This window comes from Cygnus olor, chromosome 6, assembly GCF_009769625.2.
Source record: "Cygnus olor isolate bCygOlo1 chromosome 6, bCygOlo1.pri.v2, whole genome shotgun sequence".
In the NCBI taxonomy this organism is placed as follows: Eukaryota; Metazoa; Chordata; class Aves; order Anseriformes; family Anatidae; genus Cygnus; species Cygnus olor.
Window position 1 is genome coordinate 5,543,373 of NC_049174.1, and position 19,895 is coordinate 5,563,267.

General features: G+C 38.0%; 1 long non-coding RNA gene across 2 annotated transcripts in view; it reads left to right on the top strand.

Annotated features, from left to right (window-relative positions):
* The first annotated feature begins 270 nt into the window (after positions 1-270).
* Positions 271-19,895, top strand: part of LOC121072597 — a 144,338-nt gene continuing 124,713 nt past the window's right edge. For both annotated transcript variants that reach the window (XR_005821335.1, XR_005821336.1), the window contains exon 1: positions 271-369. This is a non-coding gene — a long non-coding RNA (uncharacterized LOC121072597). The remainder of the gene's footprint in view (positions 370-19,895) is intronic.

The window sequence follows — 19,895 nt, forward strand, 5'->3', positions numbered from 1 at the left end:
GGGAAAAACAATGAATTTAACGCAAGGAATATGACAACCTATTAGGTAGGCTGTGTGGCTGTGAGAAACATCAGTGCCATTGTTCATCAGTGGCTGAGGAAATTTAAGAAATAAGTGTCATCCCAGTCATACAGAAAATGGATTACAGGGTCAACTTTAGTTTCTCTTGAGTCTGGAATTAGCGTCATGTTTGGTAATGCATATATATATAGTAATATACCGAGCTCTGTTTATCAGCTCCTCAGCTACCTTCTTTCTTTTCCTGTTTAGGGATCAGGAACCTACAGTTGTGGACAAGTCTGCAAAGCTAGAATTCTTCTAGCTACGCTCCCAGAAGGTTTTAAACTTTTCCAGCTGTGCTCCCAGAAGGTAGGGAATGGAGACCTTAGTGTTGTTTGACTTTGGCCTAGGCAAGTAAAGGTCAGAAATGTGAACTCCAGGATATAATATATGAGTGATATATGCGCTATTTTTTTAAACTCAGTGCCTAATCAGTAAGTTAGGCATAACCCAGCAAGTTCTTAGAAATATAATGTATATACTTACATATATATATATATATATATATATATATGTATTATATTTATCTTTCATGGAACTGCTGAAAGGTAAGTATTGGTAGTGAGGTATAGTTTTATTATTGAGATCTGTTTTTTATACTGCCAGAAAGCATGCACTGCGGTTGAGAAATGTAAGTTATTGCATTTCTTTGCTGTCCAAGGGAAAATGTCTCTGCAAGAATTCCCTATACACAACAAATACTGCTGTTTCTGTTACTGATGATCTATGTTATTTTTCATGTGAAATCGTCTCTAAGAAAAACAGACTCTACAGTAATTCAAAATGTACTACTTTTTTGTATATTCACAATAAGGAAGAAGGTATGTGCTAGGAATGATTTGTTTAATTTGCAAGTAAAACTTGTTAAAGGAGAATTTCTGGGTGAAATAGTGATTTAAAATGACTAGTCAGAAGAAGACAACTAGAGAAGAACTTGTTGGAGCAAGTCTTACTTGTATTAAATCTATTCTATTTATTTATTTTTATGTGGTTTCTGGCAAATATTTTGGTGTTTGTACAAGATGGTGACACATCTGAAGTCTCTTCAAAACAGTTACCTGCCTCGTCAAAGAGTTGGAAGGAAGGATTGAGGTGATTTTTTCCATTAAATGTAGATCTGATAAAGAACAGTGGGTGGTACTTTGTGTATTTGCATTTTTGATTGCTCAAGCTATTTGCTGGTGGAAAGTAGACTAGAGAGCTCAGACGAAATGTTGTGGGAAAAGATCTTTTGTTGCCCAAGAGAGAGCATTAGGCAACTAAACGTACTTTGTTTCTGTCTGTAATGGTGGCCTATAAGTACATCAGCACAATGAGAGGAAGAAAGTAGACTAGTAAAACACTTGAAAGATGATTTGTTTATGTAACTTGCCCCTTGTTGTTTAGCTTTTGCAGGGAATGCACTTAAGCTGCGTTTTGAGGAAGGATTCCAAAATCATAGCAATATTGGAATAGCTTTATTGGCATATTTTTTTTTCAAGCTCTGCTGGGTTCTGTATCTTGGATTCAGTAATAATCGAGTTCCATGTGGTATTTCTAGTGCAGAGCCTCCCTTATAGGAAATATTTCAAAAACTTTTCAATTTTACAATGAACATCAATTTCTAGCTATAAATTGATGTTGACTTCTGTGAGGACAGTACTTAGAGACTTCTGTATGTTACTTAGTTCAGCTAACAAGTGAGTTTTGCTTTAGACTCAATTGCACTGATGACCATTTGTCATGATCATTTGAACATTTCACAAAATGATGTTCTGTTCTTGTTTTGTTGCTAATGGAAAACTTGCACTGTAGTTAAGCAATTGACCCAGTTGGTTCTTGAATTTCTGTGGGCAGTCCTCTCTTAGCACTCTTCTGTGTTGCAATGAAGCTATGAAAGAAGCAACTATATACCCATCTTCAAAAAAACAAACAACAAGAACAAAAAAACACAAACAGTGGGATGGTGTTTCTAATAAGCTGAGGTCAAAGTGACATAGTTCGTATTATGTCATACCTGTTCGTCAGTGGTAGCTTGGTACCTAGTACTGATAAACTGGATTTGAGTTACTTTTCCACTAAAATGCCTAGTCGCATTTTAAAAGTGATTAAGCACCCAGGAGCCCAAGTCAAAACTGAAGAAAGAACAAAGTTCCTTTGAGAATTAACTTCTTATAAATGGTGCTGAATTAAACATTTATATGCTTAGAAATATTCCCTTTTGATTTACTTGCGTCCTAAAAACTGTTTGCATTAAGCCACAGTTATTTGTGGCTTGTGCTCCCATATGGGAGTGGAGAGTTCGCTCACATTGGTTTAGTTGTATTGCATTTGATGAAAAAGTAGCTGGTGTTCATTCCAGAACAATATGTATAAAATATTTGAAATGTCTTGCTGAAATTGTTTTTATTTATGTGCTGGGGAACCTTACAGTCTTGGTAACTGTGTTTTCAAACTTTTTATTCTAAAGATTGATTCAAATGCTACTGCAATGGGTAGTTATCATGGAAGTTAATCCAACTCATTTCCTGCTTGCTTTTCTGTGTTTTCCTTTCCTGCTTGTGGTGGTGTTGTTGACACTGGAGGCAAATGGTTTACAGATAAAATAGAGGCTGCTGCACAAAGTGCTGCAGTGGGGAGATCCCAGGACAGATCTAGTTTGGAGACAACAGTTCTGCTGTTAACAAGCCCAAATAAAGTGCGTGACTCCTGCAATACAGCTGGAGATAGGTCCCTAATTATGTAGCTATTTTCCCAACAGTGATAACACTGGCAGTAGGGCTGCAGCACATTTTTGGTGTTCATTTCCTACCAGGGCATGTTTATGTTGGAGGCTGTGCACAAACTGCTGTGTGGACATCAAATTGTTCTATTGGCTTGAGGATTAATGAGGTTAAATTAGCTCGGTCATTTACTACACATTTTATTGAGGTTCAAGCTGTTCAGACAGTTGCAGTTAATCTAAGTAGCCCAGAGTGTTGCCAGTTAAATGCAAGTTACTCATCAGGGATCCAGATTTCATTATGGGAAGGAATAGGACAACTTTACTTGGTGATAAAGTTGAACTTGATGGGAATACTCTCTTCCCTGTGTAATTTTAGAGGCAAAACTGGGGAAAGATTCATTGAACAATAGCACAGTGTGAAGCCTTGATAATGGATTTAAGGGGATGTATTGCTCTTTTTATACCTGCTCTGTAAATGGAAATGTAGGTGATTAAAAGATGCCTTCAGGCCTTTGATTTGCATAAAATTTATCTCCCATTCATTAATGAAGAAAAGTTTAAATGTAAAGGGGAAAGTGGAGAGCTAAAAGGAGTATCTCTGCTTAAATACTAACCCTGCTGCGGTAGAGAAGTGCTGGGAAGGATGCCTGTTGTGTCCATTTCCTCAGCCCATGGGCTGTTGCATGCAGGTCTACAACAGAGGGGTTTTCCTTAAGCAGCTCTGCAGTCTGTCACTTATAAAATAAAGGTCTCTGCAGGTGCTACATACATTAAGAAATGGCCAGAAAATCTTGAAACACTGAGACAGATACAGTTAAGGAGGTCCTAGGGAAGAAAATCATGATGGTAATTTTACATGTGGAACAAACTAGGTTTTTCTTTTGGGTTGCAAAAGCTAAGTCTAACTTGTAGGGTTTTCATACCTGGCCATATAAATAGGTAAGGCTGTGGGTACTGTGGTAGACCTGCCATATCACCAAAAGTAAGCATAGTTCATGTCTCAGTGTCACAACTGCAGAGTTAGCTTACAGTTTTCATGATCTGGAAGGAGTCTGTATTTCTTACCCTCTGGTTCTCACAGTGCTGTCTAACTGGAAGGGGTATTACACTGTCACTGGGGGAGGAAATGCAAGTTTTCTGTGCTGCAAAATCTTGTCGTCATTCAGCTGTAGTAAAGGCATAGCTGTTGAGAACCAAGGGGAAAAATCATGTCTAACATCATTTAAGATACATAAGTAGTTACTAAGTAATTGGCCTAAAACTAGTGTCTGCCTCTAATCTCAGAACAAAAGTATTTGATTAAGACCATTTAAAAGCTTTTAATCACAAAGCAATCTCTTAAAAAAAAAAAAAAAGTCAAATGTTTTGCTTGATTGATGTGCTCTCTCTTTAAAGACACAGGATGAAAACAAACCTTGAATTACTCATATTTTAGCTTATATTCATCTTATTGAGTGAAGCTATAGGGAATTTCCATTTAAGAGCTAACCTGATCTAATGTGTTGCAGCAAATAACCCAGGTAGCATACTGAGAGTCCTTGCAAGGAAGGCAAATAAAGCACTTAAAGATTTGTACAAGTTAGTTACTTGGTGCTTAGACAGCAAGATACAGGGTAGCTTAGAGATATTCTTCCCTGTGCCAATGGCCAACACGTCATTTAGGTGCTTTGAGGTCATCTAAAGGTGGGATTGATGGGGACTAGTCCTGTCCCGGCTCTCCAAGCAGCACCCAATTTCATCCTAAGTTAACTGAATTTGTAACTGGGAGCCAGAATTTGAAGGAAACTGCATGGCCGTGAGTAATATACAGATACCTGCATATCTGTGTTTTCGAACTGTGTAAAACAATGCAGAGTGGAAGTGAGTTATTTGCTAAAACACATTGGTGGAATTAAGATAATTTCATTTTCTGGAGGATGCTTAGGAAACTGAAGTGCCATTGTACTCCCAGAGGTTTTCTAATAAAAGACAACATCAACAGGAAATATTTTCAAGTCAATTACTTGAACAAACATCCTAGTTTTTATTGGGCTACCTATCTAGAGAGACTTCTAATAACTAGAAATCAAGGTGTTGGAGCAGAGAACAGTAGCTGTAGTGAGTTTGTACAATATGAGTGCAGCAGGGTGGGAAGGGGTGCTCTCTTCCCTGGTGTAACAGAACAGAGAAGGATCGCACCATGTCTGTCAACCTGCAATCAAGCTGAATGAAGGTGCTCTCCATCTGGATGCTTCATCAGAAATGGTCTCCTGAGCCTTACACTTGGTCTATATTAGCTATTGTATGGAGCCAAATCTGGTTAGTTATGCTATTGTCCATAACCCTATATATTTCAGTAGGGCCAAACATTTCAACTGAGAAAGTTTTGGCTTGTTAGACATGTGGTTAAAGTCTGACAGCTATGAAGACAGACCCTACAACAGTCACGATTTTGGCTTTCGAATGAGTTTGAAAGTGTTGGGCTGTGCATTATGAAGTATTTTGTTCTGCTTAGTGTGGTAGCAACAAAGTCTGGAATACTGCTCTTTTGTCTTGTCTGGAGAAACTGTCCCATATTTAGCCTACTCTCAATAGTCGGGACAGCTTGTTTTTCATCTGTTTGATGCAAGTTGAAAAATCTCAGGCTTTATAGTTAAACTTTTAGTAGTTACTGCGTGCTGCCCTACTCCTGAGAGTTTCAGGATCTCTTCCCTTGCAGGTTTTAGTGGTCCAGACAACCATCTGTGGTGTGTCACAAGAGTCTCAAGTTGCTCTTTGGGAAAGCCTGCAAGGTATGCTCCTTTTGGCTTCATCTTAGATTGAAATGTTTCACTTCAGGTAGAATAGATTCTTCTCTCCTCAAATCTTTTCAGAAATGCTACTTCACAACTTTGCTGCTAAGTTTCTAAGTGAAGGTGCGCTATACATTTTTTTTTTTTGATACAAAAAATGAAACATGGGCTACAGAATGGGTTCATATATTGAGTTTCCTGAGCAGTGGGCTATTCTTTTCTAGATTCTCAGCTGCTGTAAAATGGCACAGTACTACAATTCATTGGAATTATGTTGGATATGTCATATTGACCCTTTGACTCTTTTAAGTGCGTATTTAGCTCTACAATGGAAATCCTCAATCCCAAATTTTTGTAAGCATCACTTGCTTTGGCACTCCTGTTTCCTATCTTTTTCAATCAATTTATCTTCCTTTTGAAAGTTCAAGGAAAATCTCCACTTTCTTTTCTTCCCCTATCGCATATCTGCTCTTCTAGTTAAATGCATGTAAAACACAAAGCACTCAAGTTTGTGTTTTCTCCTTGAGAGCTCTTCATTCGATTGGGAAAGCTGACACAGCTGTCAAAACAAGCACATGAGCAGGATCAGACAGTTCAGAAGAACTGAGCTGAGGAAGCAAGTTTCAGCACATGGCATCATTATGGAAATTGCTGTGTCAGTGAGACTGATGGGCTAAGAGGCAAGGTGTGCTGAAGACAATTTCTCTCATGGCCTAGCTTTTTTCATTTCTTGGGTGATGCTCACATTGAAGTTGCTCCGAGTTAGTCCTAACTCTTGTTTTCCAAATTGGATTGTGTGTGTGAGGTCTGCTCTAGTAAATCTTGAGGAATTCTTCTCTTACCTGCTGGACCTCATCAGTCTGGAGAGCATCTGCCCTAGAAAAAACAGGGGAGCAGATGACCTACAGAAAAGAGCTACTGAAACAGCATAGAAGCTTCTTTCTAATTAAATGGGATTTTTCTGGGGTGGGGGAAAGTGATCCATTCAAACTAGAGCTGGTTTTCTGTGCCCTGTTTCAGTGACACTTCAAACAGGGACACCTCATGTCCCTCCCAATTCCAAACTCTCAAACATAGAATGAGGAATGAAGGGGAGAGAGCTTGGACCATGGAATGAGAAAAAAGCTCTATTGGAAGCTCAGGAATATTTCTGAAGCTTTCTTACAAGTTTCCAAAGTGGTTTAACAGCTGCGTAGTAATTTATCATGACTCTAAATGATTACTTTAATGCTTCTGAAGAAAAGTCAGAAGTACTTCTTGTTTTGCACAATGACCATGTTGGGGGAATTTTTTCCTCAATTTTTTGGTGTCTGTTCTAACTTTAGGGAGATGGCTGTTTGTGTATATGAGTGGAGTATGTTGAAAGAGCTCAATTTCAGTACAGTCTTGTGCTAAAGGTCATAATATGCAATTCCCTGAAACATTTGGACATGGGGAGCAGAACTATTGTCTCCCCAGTGTTTGAAGCCTGACAGAACTTTTCTGCACACGTTCCAAGCCAAGCAGATGTCCTTAATATGCAGTTAATTAGCGCAATGTCAAGCCCAAGCTGACATCTCAGCAGTGCTCCCGAGCTCAGAAGTCAGCTCTGCACTCTGCATGTTCATGTGAGTTCTGACTGGCTCTGAGCACAGGAAATAGTTAGCTAATAGGATGTCATTCTATCGATTTGACTAAAATTCTTGACCTCAGCAAGACTGGTATGGGGGTTTTTACTAATAAAAAGCAATATGTATAAGGGTTCAAAGGCTTGTTGGAATTCAGAGCAGAGGAAAGACCACCAGGGAAACTTGAGTGACTTCAGTGCAGCAGATCCAAGTGACAGCCAAGTCTCACAGTCTGCTCGTTTGCCTGTTGGTGTTAAAATTTAGCTTGCTTTAGAGACTCCCCTAATTGTGGAGTAGCCATCAGTCTTGAATGTCTGGCTGAGTGATTGCATCCATAGCTTGAGTAGACTTCACAACTGACTGCAGATACTTGGCGGTTCAGTTATGATGCCTGCTTCTTTGAAAGGTTCTGTAGTGGATTTCAAGGCAGAACAAGCCAGGTCTAAGCAAGATAAAACTTGAAATAGTCTTTTCTTCCCTAATAGAGAAAAGTAATGAGTTGTGATTTCATTACTGTCATTGTTTTAACACAGAAACCAGCCAGCTTCACTGCATGGAAACTTTTGACTATTGGACAAGGCCATGTCAGAATTGGATTAAAATATCATATTGTTTTTACAATTGGTGGCCTGTGGATAGTATATCTCATGTGGCAGGTTTGTGTGTCACAAGGCTCTCCCAGAATCTGCCTACAAATGTACGGCTGTTGCGTGTGCATGATAAGTTCTCAGTGTTTGTCTGTGCATTGACTGATTTTGAATGAAATAACCCAGTGAAATGATTGATTGAATGTGGTAGTGCCTATAGTTGTCTCACTCTTCTGAACACAGAAGGTGTTTAAGTCCTTGATCACCAGAGATTACACTTTGGAGAAGGACAAAGTGGAAAATAAACTGGTAATATGCCATTAAATAGAGTTTTAGAAATTACAATTCACTCTTTTTTTTTTTTTTTTTTTTTTTTTTTTTTCGGTCAGAGTAAGTTAGCTACTTGTCACCTAATCGGTTTTCTGGAGGTGCTGAAATGTGACAAAGTTTGAGTTCATCTTAGGTATAGGGGTGTTCGTGCATGCGAAAGACGTGACAGAAAAAGCATCAAACAGATAGTAGGAGCATGATAATGTGGTAGCAAAAGGACTGGGTGGAATAAGTAACATGAAACAAATAAAGGATTATCAGTGAAGGGTGAGTAGGAGAAGATGGTGAAAAATGGACAGAAGTGGAACCAGAAAGTGGTGGATGCAGAGACGCAGGGCATTGCGGTGTTAGAAGGTGAAGATCAAAAGGCCTTGAAGGAAACTTGTAGGTGTGGGATGAAGGACAGAGGGCTGTGTTGAATGATGCTTTCTTTTGAAGGGATGTGTTGTACAAATTTGTGAACAAGCAAGCCCTGATCCTGTTTTTTTTAAGCCTAATTGAGATGTTTTATGACATGAAACACACTTCAAGGGATAAAAACAATTGTAGCCAGAAAGGCAAATGAGAAAGTTGTCACACAGCAATCAAGTGGAACCTCTAAAAAGAGCTTGTCATTGTACATAAGAAGACATGAAGAATCTATTCAGGTTAAAAGTTCAATTTTTTTCTTCAAGTTCATGTGATTTTTCCTTTCAAGTAAATCTGTCTACTTTCAGGAAACTGTTTTTTTTTTCCTTTGCATTTTATTTTTCCATTAGGTAAAAAAGTGATTTGGGGGAAAGGTCATTGTAGCAACATTTTTTTTTTTCTCCATATCATTTTGTTTTTTTAGTGTTAAAACAGTTCTGTTATCATATCTTGACCTTATAAATGGGAACAAGGTAGGTAGTAGCTTATGTAGTGTTCTTTGTATTATAGCATAGTTAAAAATATTGACTGGTTTGGGAAGGAGAGGGTGGAGAATGCAGATTTTGGGGCAACACATCTGCTTTATCTTTGCATTAAAAAAAAAATGCAGCTGGTAAATCAGATAAAAATTTTCTTCAACTGATTTTCTGTAGCACTGGACTACAAAACTCTGTACCTTAAGCAAGATGTCCATTTTTCATTGTGTTCACTTGAATTTGTCTTCAGTGTTGTGCTTTGTGTTCGTTGACTTAACTTAGTTCAATACGTCTGGATATGTCTGCCCCTTGTAGACATGGATATCTGAAAATAATGCCTTTAAGTAGTGAAGGATGGCTACAAAAGAGTTCTCTTTATGCCACACTACTATGACTTGTCTTGCAAATGTAAAATTTAAGTAAATTGTTTCCACCAAAAAAAAATGGAAAGCTGAAGCTACCTGAGGAATATTTTATTTGCAGTTCCTATTTTCTCCTTTCTCCACCTTTATGTTGATCTCCATTGAAACACAGCTTTAATCCTTCAGATACACTGCAACAGGATATTTTAATGCCCTCTGGATTAGACACTTGTGCTTTGATATTGATCTCTGTGGCTTTAGATAATTGTTAAAGATGTAATCTAATATATTAAGCTAAGTTTGATGCTAAGTTTGATTCTAAGTAACCCTCTCTGCTTTGAAGATTGATGAATTGCCTTTGATTTCACTAGGAAGTTGAGAAAGGTGAGGAGTGACAATGAACCCTATGAAATGCTTTCCTTGTGGAAAAATTATGAAAATATTAATATATTTTCAGTATATATAAAAAGTTACTTTTTTTAAGGTTCCTTGCTTTACAATTCTGGTTAGTCAGGATTGAAGTCAAACACAATCAAATAGTTAAAAATCTGGACATACTAGAAGAACTCTAATTGGGACTAAATGAAATGATTTTTAACATGTATTACTCCCAATTCTAACAGTGTTCCTAGTCTTAGAATTCATTGACCCCTGTTAATGTGCAGGTGTGTGTAAAGTGGATTTCCCATCTTTGCAATGCAATTAAAAATGGTTGAAGGCTTTTTGATTTTACTTATAATTCCTTGAGATTCAAAACCTTTCTGTTGGGGCTGTTAAAGAACAGTTGAACAATATGTACTTTAATGTTTTTTTCAGAGCACTGCTTAAGCAGAAAGGCATGAAACAGAAACTGAACGACTGAAAAGAAAAGAAGACTAGAGTTGTCAACAGATTTCAGTGCACACAGCTATGAAAAGGCATGAGAAAATGCATGCTACAGACACACAAAGGTTGTTCAGAGAAACAGGAAAAAAATAGAGAAAGATTATTAGGTTCACTTCATAGTTAGTTTGAGGGGCTTAGGGTGGTCAAGTTGTTTAAAAGGCCAACACTGTGTATCAGTGTTAATTTTCTAACCTAGTTACAGCTGCTGTGGAAAGATACGGAAAACAATCACCAAAGATTTAGGAAGGATGAACAGGATAAAACCTGTAATAGCAGTTGGAATCTCTGAGAGGATTTACAGCTGTTTGCAGGAAGGATTGCAGAACAGAAGCAAATAACAAACCTGTATTCTGCGCTTCATCTCGGGGTGGCATGTAATAAAATTGCCCTAGAAGAAACTCTGTGAAGATAGCCATCTCCATGGCCATAAATTGAGTACTTAAGGTTACAAGGAACATCTCGAGGTGTAGTCCAGCCTCCCACTCAAACAGGTCCGGTCTCATCAGGTTGTTGAGGGCCTTGTCCAGTTGTCTTAAACTGTTCACACACACCACTCTTGGCAAACTGTAGTTAATCATTCTCATGTTGTTTAAAAAATAAGAAATTTCCTAATACATAGTCAAAATGATGTGTCTTTCGCCACTTAGTCTGACTGTGTATATCTAGCAAGTCATGGTCATCTTGTTGTCCTTTTCTTTCCTGCAAGGCTGCTTCCTAGGTAGCTGTATACAGATAGATAGAGCTATACCTATATCTGTATTTGACTAGATCATATTAACCTGGGACAGTCTGGCTGTATGAGCTGGGGAGCAAAGAAAGCAGGCTAGAAGGACACTGAAAATGTGTGTGTGGACAGATGCAATAGAGCATTTGAACATTCACTCAGAAAGAAAAAGTTCCTTGTGATCCATAACATGCACACAGGAAAGCAGAACCACCTGAAATAAACAAAAGAGTTGAACCTCGAGTAGTGAGATAAATAACCCCAGGTCATCGTTGTGATGCATTGTTTTGTCAGCTTTATTTTTTATTTGTTATTTTTTTAACCTTCGTGTGCACTGGCCAGAACAGAAATCGTTCCAAGATGTGATACCCGCCCTAAAGCTAGCTGGAAAACACCCGCTAGCTACTGCAATTTCTGTTCTGTGTAATGTCTGTTTGCAGGTGTAATGTCTGTTTGCATGTCCTCACTGCTTAAAATCAAGTCTGACGATAGTTTTGTATCATTTCCTGACACTAAACTTTCTAGGTGCCTCTTTGGCTCCCTTTGTCTGCTGTGAAAACAAAGAAGGCAATGTAGCAAAACTTCAGAAACGCTGAGAAAATTGAACTGAATTAGCATCTCCCTGCTGTTCAGTCTCCTGCTTTCAGTCAGTTCAGAACTCCCTTTGTGACTTTTTGTTTCTTTTTGTCTTTGAATTTAGTAGCAAATAATTAAGGGTTGTGATATTTTCCTTTGTCTGCAATTTTAGAAGTCAAAGGCTAAGTAAAAGAGGTTTCTCTTGTATTAGTGGGAATGTAATATTCCCCCTTTTTTTCCTTAAAAGGAACAATTTAAGTTTATATCAGCTTCTGTTACGTTTTCACAATTTTCCTAATATTTTTTTTCAGGTCATTGTGCTTACCTGGTAATCAAACAGATGATGGACTTAATTTTAAGAGTGTTTTTTCCAAACAATATGCATCAAACTCAGGAACTCCTGTCAGTCATTTCTTATAGGTGACTTTGTTGTTTTGTTTAGGGTAGCTGTTTCTTTTATTTAATGTTCAATTGCAACGTGTACTTGATTTTGAAATACTTTACTCAGGGATGGCTTTGCTCACTGAAATAACATGTTCATGAAATTTACATGACTTTTTAAAAAGAAAAAGGCAATAATAAGCGTCAGTCTAAAATGCATGTAAGGAGGTATATTGCTCTAAACATGTCACCGATGGTACACTTCTGATGGAAAGCAAGTCTTGTGCTACAAACTCAACAGGTTTGTTGTACACAGCATCAGAGCTGTGTTAATTTATTTCTTGTAGAAATGATGAAATTTGGTTCCAAACTTACTAAAAAATCTTGTGAGAATAATAAATTAGATGTATTCTCTCTGACAATGAGTGTTTCAAACAACCACTTTAGGACAGCCTTTTGTAGAAGTGGTCAAATCTTCCAATACCACAATTCAGACTTACACTTAGTGTCACGGAATGCATGCTAAAGATGGGTAATGGGATTGGACTCCGGATGTACAGCATAGGATGTTTAAGTGACATGGTCAAGGAGTGCAGGATGTTTTTCAAGCCTTGAGTTCAGAGAACTGTCATTTCATTCTACTAATAGAAAAACAAAGCTGTTTTCCTTTTTAAAAATTTTCTCTTTGTAGCAATGAGGTCTTTTGGAAATAAGGACACGGAATGTCAACACCACTCTTGTCTATTCCCTCATGTATAATGTTTTTTTCTTGCAAGTGGCCATGTTAGGACGGCAAGGAGCTGCCTAAAATGGAGGGCATTTTATTTTCTTATCTGGTGTGTGCAGAAGTGTGTGTGTGTATGGGGTGTCTGCATGGGAGAAAAGAGGGAAGTAGAAGGAAGGAAAGGAGTATGTGTGTCCACACACATTTGGGAGGTTACTTGAAATTAAAAAAAAAAAAAAAAAAAAAAAGAGCTTAAACTAAATGGGTGATTTGCCTGAAACAGGAAATTAAATAAATTAAATATATTCGTGAAAAATATTTACATCTACTTCTGCTGCTGTTGACTCATGAACCAATCCGTTAGAGACTATAATCTATCGGCAAACACTGGCTACATTTTAAGAGGAAAAAATTGTATTGGGGGAAAAAACAAGCGAGACAGGCTGATCTCAACAGGGTGAATCAACATATTCACAGCATATTTGGAAGAAAGAAGTATTGACAGATTTGGTAGCAAATGGCAAAAAGAAAGGGTGTTTTACCAAAGTATTTGGAGCCAGATATATCTTGTCCCTTGATCTGATAATTTTTTTATTTTATTTATAGGAAATCAGGTTCTCTGAACTTCATAAACAGTTTTGTGTAAAACTGTGTAGAAAACTGTTGAATAAGATGTTGAAATGGCTAAGGAAGTGTTTAAAACGGAGAGAGAAGCCCTACTTGTAAGGGAAGCATCAATCTTAATGTGGATCCTCAAGGCCTGTCTTAAGACTGTTCTTTATTATGAAAGAAATGATAGCACATTAGGAGGCAGTGGTAGCATGGAGGACTAGGTGATTGTAATTTGAAGAACTGGGTGGCCTTTATGGGTAGAATGTCACAGGATGTGACAAAATGTGGTAGTGCTATGAAGCTCATGTGCTAATGAGAATTGTTGTAATAAGCTTATCTCTTTTTTTCTTTGCAAGATAGGTCTTAAATTGACTCCCGACAAGCTAGCCAGAAGCAATGAATGTAGTGAGGCTGTAGAAAAAGCTTGGGTTTGCTGCAAAGGAGCACACAGATGGTTATGAGATAGGGATGCAGCAATATCGCAGTCTGTAATGCCCATTGTGGGCTTGGAGTTAACTGCTAGGCTTGTAGATGTTCCTTGGTTTGCTGTTGTTGGTTTTCCTAAGTTATATTTTGCCTAGGTTTATAGGAGCTAGAAGGTTTGGGGAAAAAAATTCCAATACTGGAAAGGGCTTTGGGTTCTACAGACATCCATACTTAATTTACTACCTTAAATCACTGCAAGCAATTTAAAAAGGTAAAACTAACTGCTGTTTCACTTCAGGATTTGAATAGTCTAAACTGAATAAGAATATAGTTTAAGCTAGAGGTTTTGGAAAGGACATAGAAACCATGCTTGTTCTTTGATTAAAAAAAAATAAAAAATGAAAAGACTGGAATTTTAAAAGCTTGAAATTGGTAAAGGATTACTACTGTTACGAAGTGCCTGTTACTGGAATAACACGAGAAATTCCTTAGTTGTTTAAAAATAAAATAAAAATCAATCTTGTCCTGTGTATCATCTGTCTTGGGTAGGGGAGTGGGAAAAGAGCAAAATGAATGCACAATATCCTTGAGTATTGTAGAGGCATCAGATGCAGTATCAGGTAGAAGATGAAAAATTTTTGATCTTCTTCTGTGGAGATGAGTTACTGCATTGTGGTTGAGAAGTTTCAGTGGGAAAAAAACTCTGAAACAAACAGCACGATCAAGTGAGAGGCAAGTTTGCTTTGGGTCTAAGATGGAAAATATGAGAAAAGGAAAGGGTTTTCTATCTCCAAGATGTGCCTTGTTTTTTTCTGCACAACAGTCAGATTGAAATATGATAGGTTTTCTAGATAAATCCCAGACAACCTAATATTAGATCATTGATAAAAATCCCCAAACCAAACAGTAAGCAAAAACTCTAAAGTCCTTATTCTCATTATGTGTGTGTGCACAAAGGAGTATTATGAACTCTTGACTCCTTGCTTTTCATAATACTTTTAGTACTTGGACTTGTGTGTGTGCTCTAATAGAGCAAAATGGTGTATTCCTTAAAAAAAAAAAAAAGGTTTGGGTATCAGCAAAAAGTGTCAGGCTCAACATTTCACATCAAAATGGTAACATATTAAAAAGTGTGGGTCCTTGAAAGAAACCTGACTATCCTTCATGTAAAATAGAATTCTGAAGAAGTTTGTTCTTTTATGCTTTGATTGAAATCTCATGCATCTGTTTCTCAGAAAAAAATAAAATGAGATCACTGAGGCAATTCGGTAATCAAGTTCTTGGGTTCTGTAGCCATTGTCATTTTCTAACCTTGGAGAAGAGAAAGGAAAGAAGCAAGGCATAAGGTTATAAAGCAAATTGTCCTGGTTTCAGTTAGGACAGAGTTAATTTTCCTCCTAGTAGCTGGTAGGGTGCTATGTTTTGGATTAGGATGAGAAGAGTGCTGATAACATGCTGATGTTTTAATTGTTGCAGAGCAGTGCTTACACCAAGCCAAGGACTTCTCAGCTTCTCGCTCTGTCCTGCCAGCGAACAGGCTAGGGATGCAGCAGGAGCTGGGAGGGGACAGACCCAGGACAGCTGACCCAAACTGGCCAAAGGGGTATTCCATAACATCTGACATCATGCTGAACAATATATAGGGGTGGCTAGCCGGGGTGGGGGGTCGGCTGCTCGGGGATAGTGTGGTATTTAGCTGCCGGTGTGGCTGTGTGGTATTTAGCTGCCGGCTGGGTTAAACCACAACACAGACCAAGCTCATCCTTATTTAGGCCTTCTTGAAACATAAAAACCAAACCCAAAGAAAGCTAGATTTTAGGTTGCTATATTTTTTCACTAATTTGCATCATTTTCCATGATTCAGTGCAATTTGATCATATTATCCTAAATCACTCTGCATGTAATACATAATGCTTTATAATTATAATAAAATGCACAGTGGGGTTCCCAAAGGGATTATGTGCACTAGGTGAGATTTCAATACTTGGCATAGATCTGGTTATCAAAATGATGTCTAGCAGAGATGCTGGGGTTTCTTGGGTTCTTGTACCGAGCTACATCATAATACCTCTGTTTCCATTCCCTGCCTTTTCATGCGTACTTGCTTTGACAGGCATCAGGGGAATCACAAAGGCAGCAGATGGTCTGTGCACAGTTCCCTCAAGCATAAAACAACATTTCTGTACTTGTCAGGACCTCAAATTGCACAGTGGTCTATTTGATTATTTTCAAACTCTGGATTGGCCGTAGGGTCTCAGATGAGAAATATTTGCATACCACAAAGTGGGAGCAAGGACTGAATTAAACTGGCAAGCAACTGGATTGAAACTAAACTCTAAGTAGAAGTTCTATGCGCTCATTTTTTAACCAGGTTTGATTTTATTAACTTCAACGAAAGCAATGACCTCTACAAAAATTTAAAAAGTTCAAGGTTTGTATGCTGTATGTGTATGTAGGTTTTTCCCTGTTTCTCCCTCACTCATCAAATATACTGAAGTTACATTATTATGATGCATTATAAATAGCACTAGGGCGGGGGAGACAACCTGTACTAAGTAGATTTAAAATAAATATTCAGATATAGGATAAATAATATAAATTCCAAATGCATTTCTTATCATTAATGGTATTCTGTTGCAATTCAAGTAACTGTAATGTATTGTTGAATGCAATGCCATTAAAAAAAAAAAAAAATCAGCTTGCTGTGCAGAAATTTTCCCCAGACACATTAGATAATGTCAAGTTTAAATCTATATGTGAGTCTACAGAGATATGCATGCAGATGGAGCTGTGGAAAGCCAAAGGAAAAATTTTCATGTGCCCACTGGGCTCAAACAAATTTGTTTAATCTATTTTCCTGCTAGCTTCAGTTCTCAAGAACTTGAACTGCTTGCACATTCAAAGTTGCTTTGAAAGTGTTCAACATATAGAAAATGGAAATGCAGCCTAAGCAAAAGGATTGTTGTATTAAGGGAGGAAGAAAGGGATGAAGAAAATGGTTTGCAAATGATAGGAACAATTATGTCATAAGGCTGTGCAGAAACCAAGGTACAAGTTCATTATCACATGAATTTGGTCTCAGACTGAAAGATTTTTCTCAAAGCACGAATCCTTACTCGGTCAGAGCTTCCTCTTGGAGCCATCCTCCCCTTTCTGCATGGGGAAATTACAGCATGGTCTTATTCTTCATTGGAATGAGTATATTAGAGCAACTTGAATATCTTGTTTTCTATTATTTTGTTAGCAGAGGAGAGGGTAAAGACTTGGATTTCAGATTGCTACCTTGAATTGTATAAGTCATAGCTGTATTATTGGTCATTGAGTGTTAACTGGTGTTAAAGGAAATTTCTTATATTTTGGTAATTTTCTCTAGATTGCAATGTACTGAGGATATTGAAGAAATGCTTAAGCTGAGATTCACCAGGGTCCTTTCAAGGGCTTTCTGAACTGCCATTGCCACCTTTGAATGTTTACATGGAATTCATGAATATAAACAGTTAGGATGTGCAATGCTTCAGTAGGTGCATATAGACAACATGCTAGTGTGTCCAAGCACTGATGAGAATTGCCTGAGTTTATACCCAGACAGTGGAAAACAGTTTCTTCTTTTTTTTTGTAAAGATATTTTAAGGGTATTTTTTAAAAGTAATTAAAACAAACAAACAACCCACTGATCTCTTAGAAGGGAACTAGAAAGGTACAAAAAGCATCAATCACGACATTGCTAGTCGGTCAAGGGAAGTGATTGTCCGGCTCTACTCTGCGCTGGTGCGGCCTCACCTCGAGTACTGTGTGTAGTTCTGGGCACCACAGTACAAAAAGGACATTAAACTGTTGGAGAGTGTCCAGAGGAGGGCAACGAAAATGGTGAAGGGCCTAGAGGGGAAGACATATGAGGAGCAGCTGAGGTCACTTGGCCTGTTCAGCCTGGAGGAGAGGAGGCTGAGGGGGGACCTCATCACAGTCTACAACTTCCTCGCAAGAGGGAGTGGAGAGGCAGGTGACCTATTCTCCATTATCACCAGTGATAGGACCCGTGGGAACGGTGTTAAGCTGAGGCAGGGGAAGTTTAGGCTGGACATCAGGAAGAGGTTCTTCACCGAGAGGGTGGTTGCACACTGGAACAGGCTCCCCGGGGAAGTAGTCACTGCACCAAGCCTGTCTGAATTTAAGAAGAGATTGGACTGTGCACTTAGTCACATGGTCTAAACTTTTGGGCAGACCTGTGCGATGCCAGGAGTTGGACTTGATGATCCTTATGGGCCCCTTCCAACTTGGGATATTCTATGATTCTATGAAAATACAAAAAAGATAATTATGTCGGTCACTTTTGATATGATTTTTACAAGCCATCCTGAATCTTATTTCATTGAATTCTTCCTTATGTATTCAGCATATCAGCATAGCAGGCTGTAAATACGAGCGTACTCAAAATAAGTGATGCAGTAAGTTTTGCAAATAAATGAATAAATTTGCTCAGCAGAGCTGCATCCCACTTGTGTTTACAATGTGTGAATGTTACAGTGAATATGAACGAGCAGGAATACTTGCAGCAACAACAAAATCTAAGCAAACATTGAGATGGAATTTAAAAACACATTTAGAATGAAAATTATTCTGTGGTGTTTGTACAGCCAGGACATATGGTATGTTACTGTTTTTTCTCTAATGCTCACTTAGAATCAATGACATGACTCAATTTGAACAGTGAATCTCTTAAGTACTGGAGATATTTCATGATAAACCTCTATCCTCCTGAAGATGGAAACATTGCTTTACAAAAGAGTTTGTATCTTGTGAAGCTCAAATACAAGTTTTTGTTTAATACTGAAAGACCACAATACCTGAACTTGGTTGTTTCAAAAGAACAGTTAGTTTTGTCTGTTCACTCAGCTGTAACTCATAGCAAGCTGCTAGTAAGGACTCTGTAGGCTAAGATCTATTTCTCTAATAAAAAGGCATTTGAACTTGTATCACAAGAGAATGTGATAAACAGAGATCAAATTCACCAAATTAGTTACTATGAATCTGCATGTAAATCTTCATTAAATGGCTTGTAGATGTAATTTTGAAAATCCTTATAATATGGTCTTAATTCCCACTGCTAACCTATACAAGGTGTGGGTAAGTGACCAAGTACCTGCCTTCATTATGAATTTGGGTGTAATTTTCAACACTGAGAAAAATGCATTTTTTTTTCTGTTCCCCTCTTTTAAGTTCCCTCTTGATCTAGTCATCAAAGAAAAAGGAAACTGTGGTAAACCCCAAATGCTGTGCTTGTGATGCAACTACGCTTACTAATTTGTGTGCATTGTGTTCCACTAGATTTCCTGTAAAAATAAACCCCAGGTGCTAATAGGGTGGATGGAATGGGAATATGTGCACATGTAGTTGCTTTTATTCAACAAATCTGAATACAAGTTCAGCAACTGGAAAGCTGTCTTTGGAGCAGCTTTCTGTGGATGGTTGCTGGAAAAGATTGGGAATGTTGTGGTTAGTGTTTGGTTTTGAGAGTTATTTTTAGTCTGTACTGATAATCTCTGTTCAAAAGATGCATCTGGGTATATGTGGAGCTGCTCCAGAGTGAGCTGGGCTGGGCTTGGGCTTGGGCTCACAGCTTCTATATGCTTTGTAATAGTCTGACAGATGTAGGGCTTTCAAGACTCTCATGATTTGCAGATGAACTTGGAGTATAAAACAGTGGAAGCGGGACATTTTGCATGAGTGCTAGTACACTTCCCTGCTTCTCCACTTACTTCAGTGAACAAAAGCTGATTATTAAAAATAGTTTTTACAGTTTTACAGATCATATTAGGCTGTGAGCTGTTCATTGATTGATATTTGTAGGTGATGGTTTTATGTTAGAACAATCCATGTTCTAACATTGTTAATTACAGAGAAAACAAACAGCCTTCCACAGAGTTCAACTCTTTACTAGCTCCCAGGTTTACAATGCTTAAGTTAAAAGCAAACAAAACAAAAACTCAAGTGGAGGACCTTATATGTTTAAATGTTTGGCAACATTGCTGTGAGATACAAGGGCAGTGTCAATGTGACTGATTTTTGTGTTGTTTTTTGGCTGCAGATGAGCTCTAGGTTGGTCCTACAGATGGGCCTTCTGTAGCTGGAGTGTACAGGGGTGTTCCTGAGTCTTATTTTTTCTGTTTCATCCAAAATAAATTTGATGAATTCAGTGTACCTGCAGTTTAAAATATTAATGTAAAATGCTTCATGAAATCAGAAGCAGGTCATTTGTGTACAG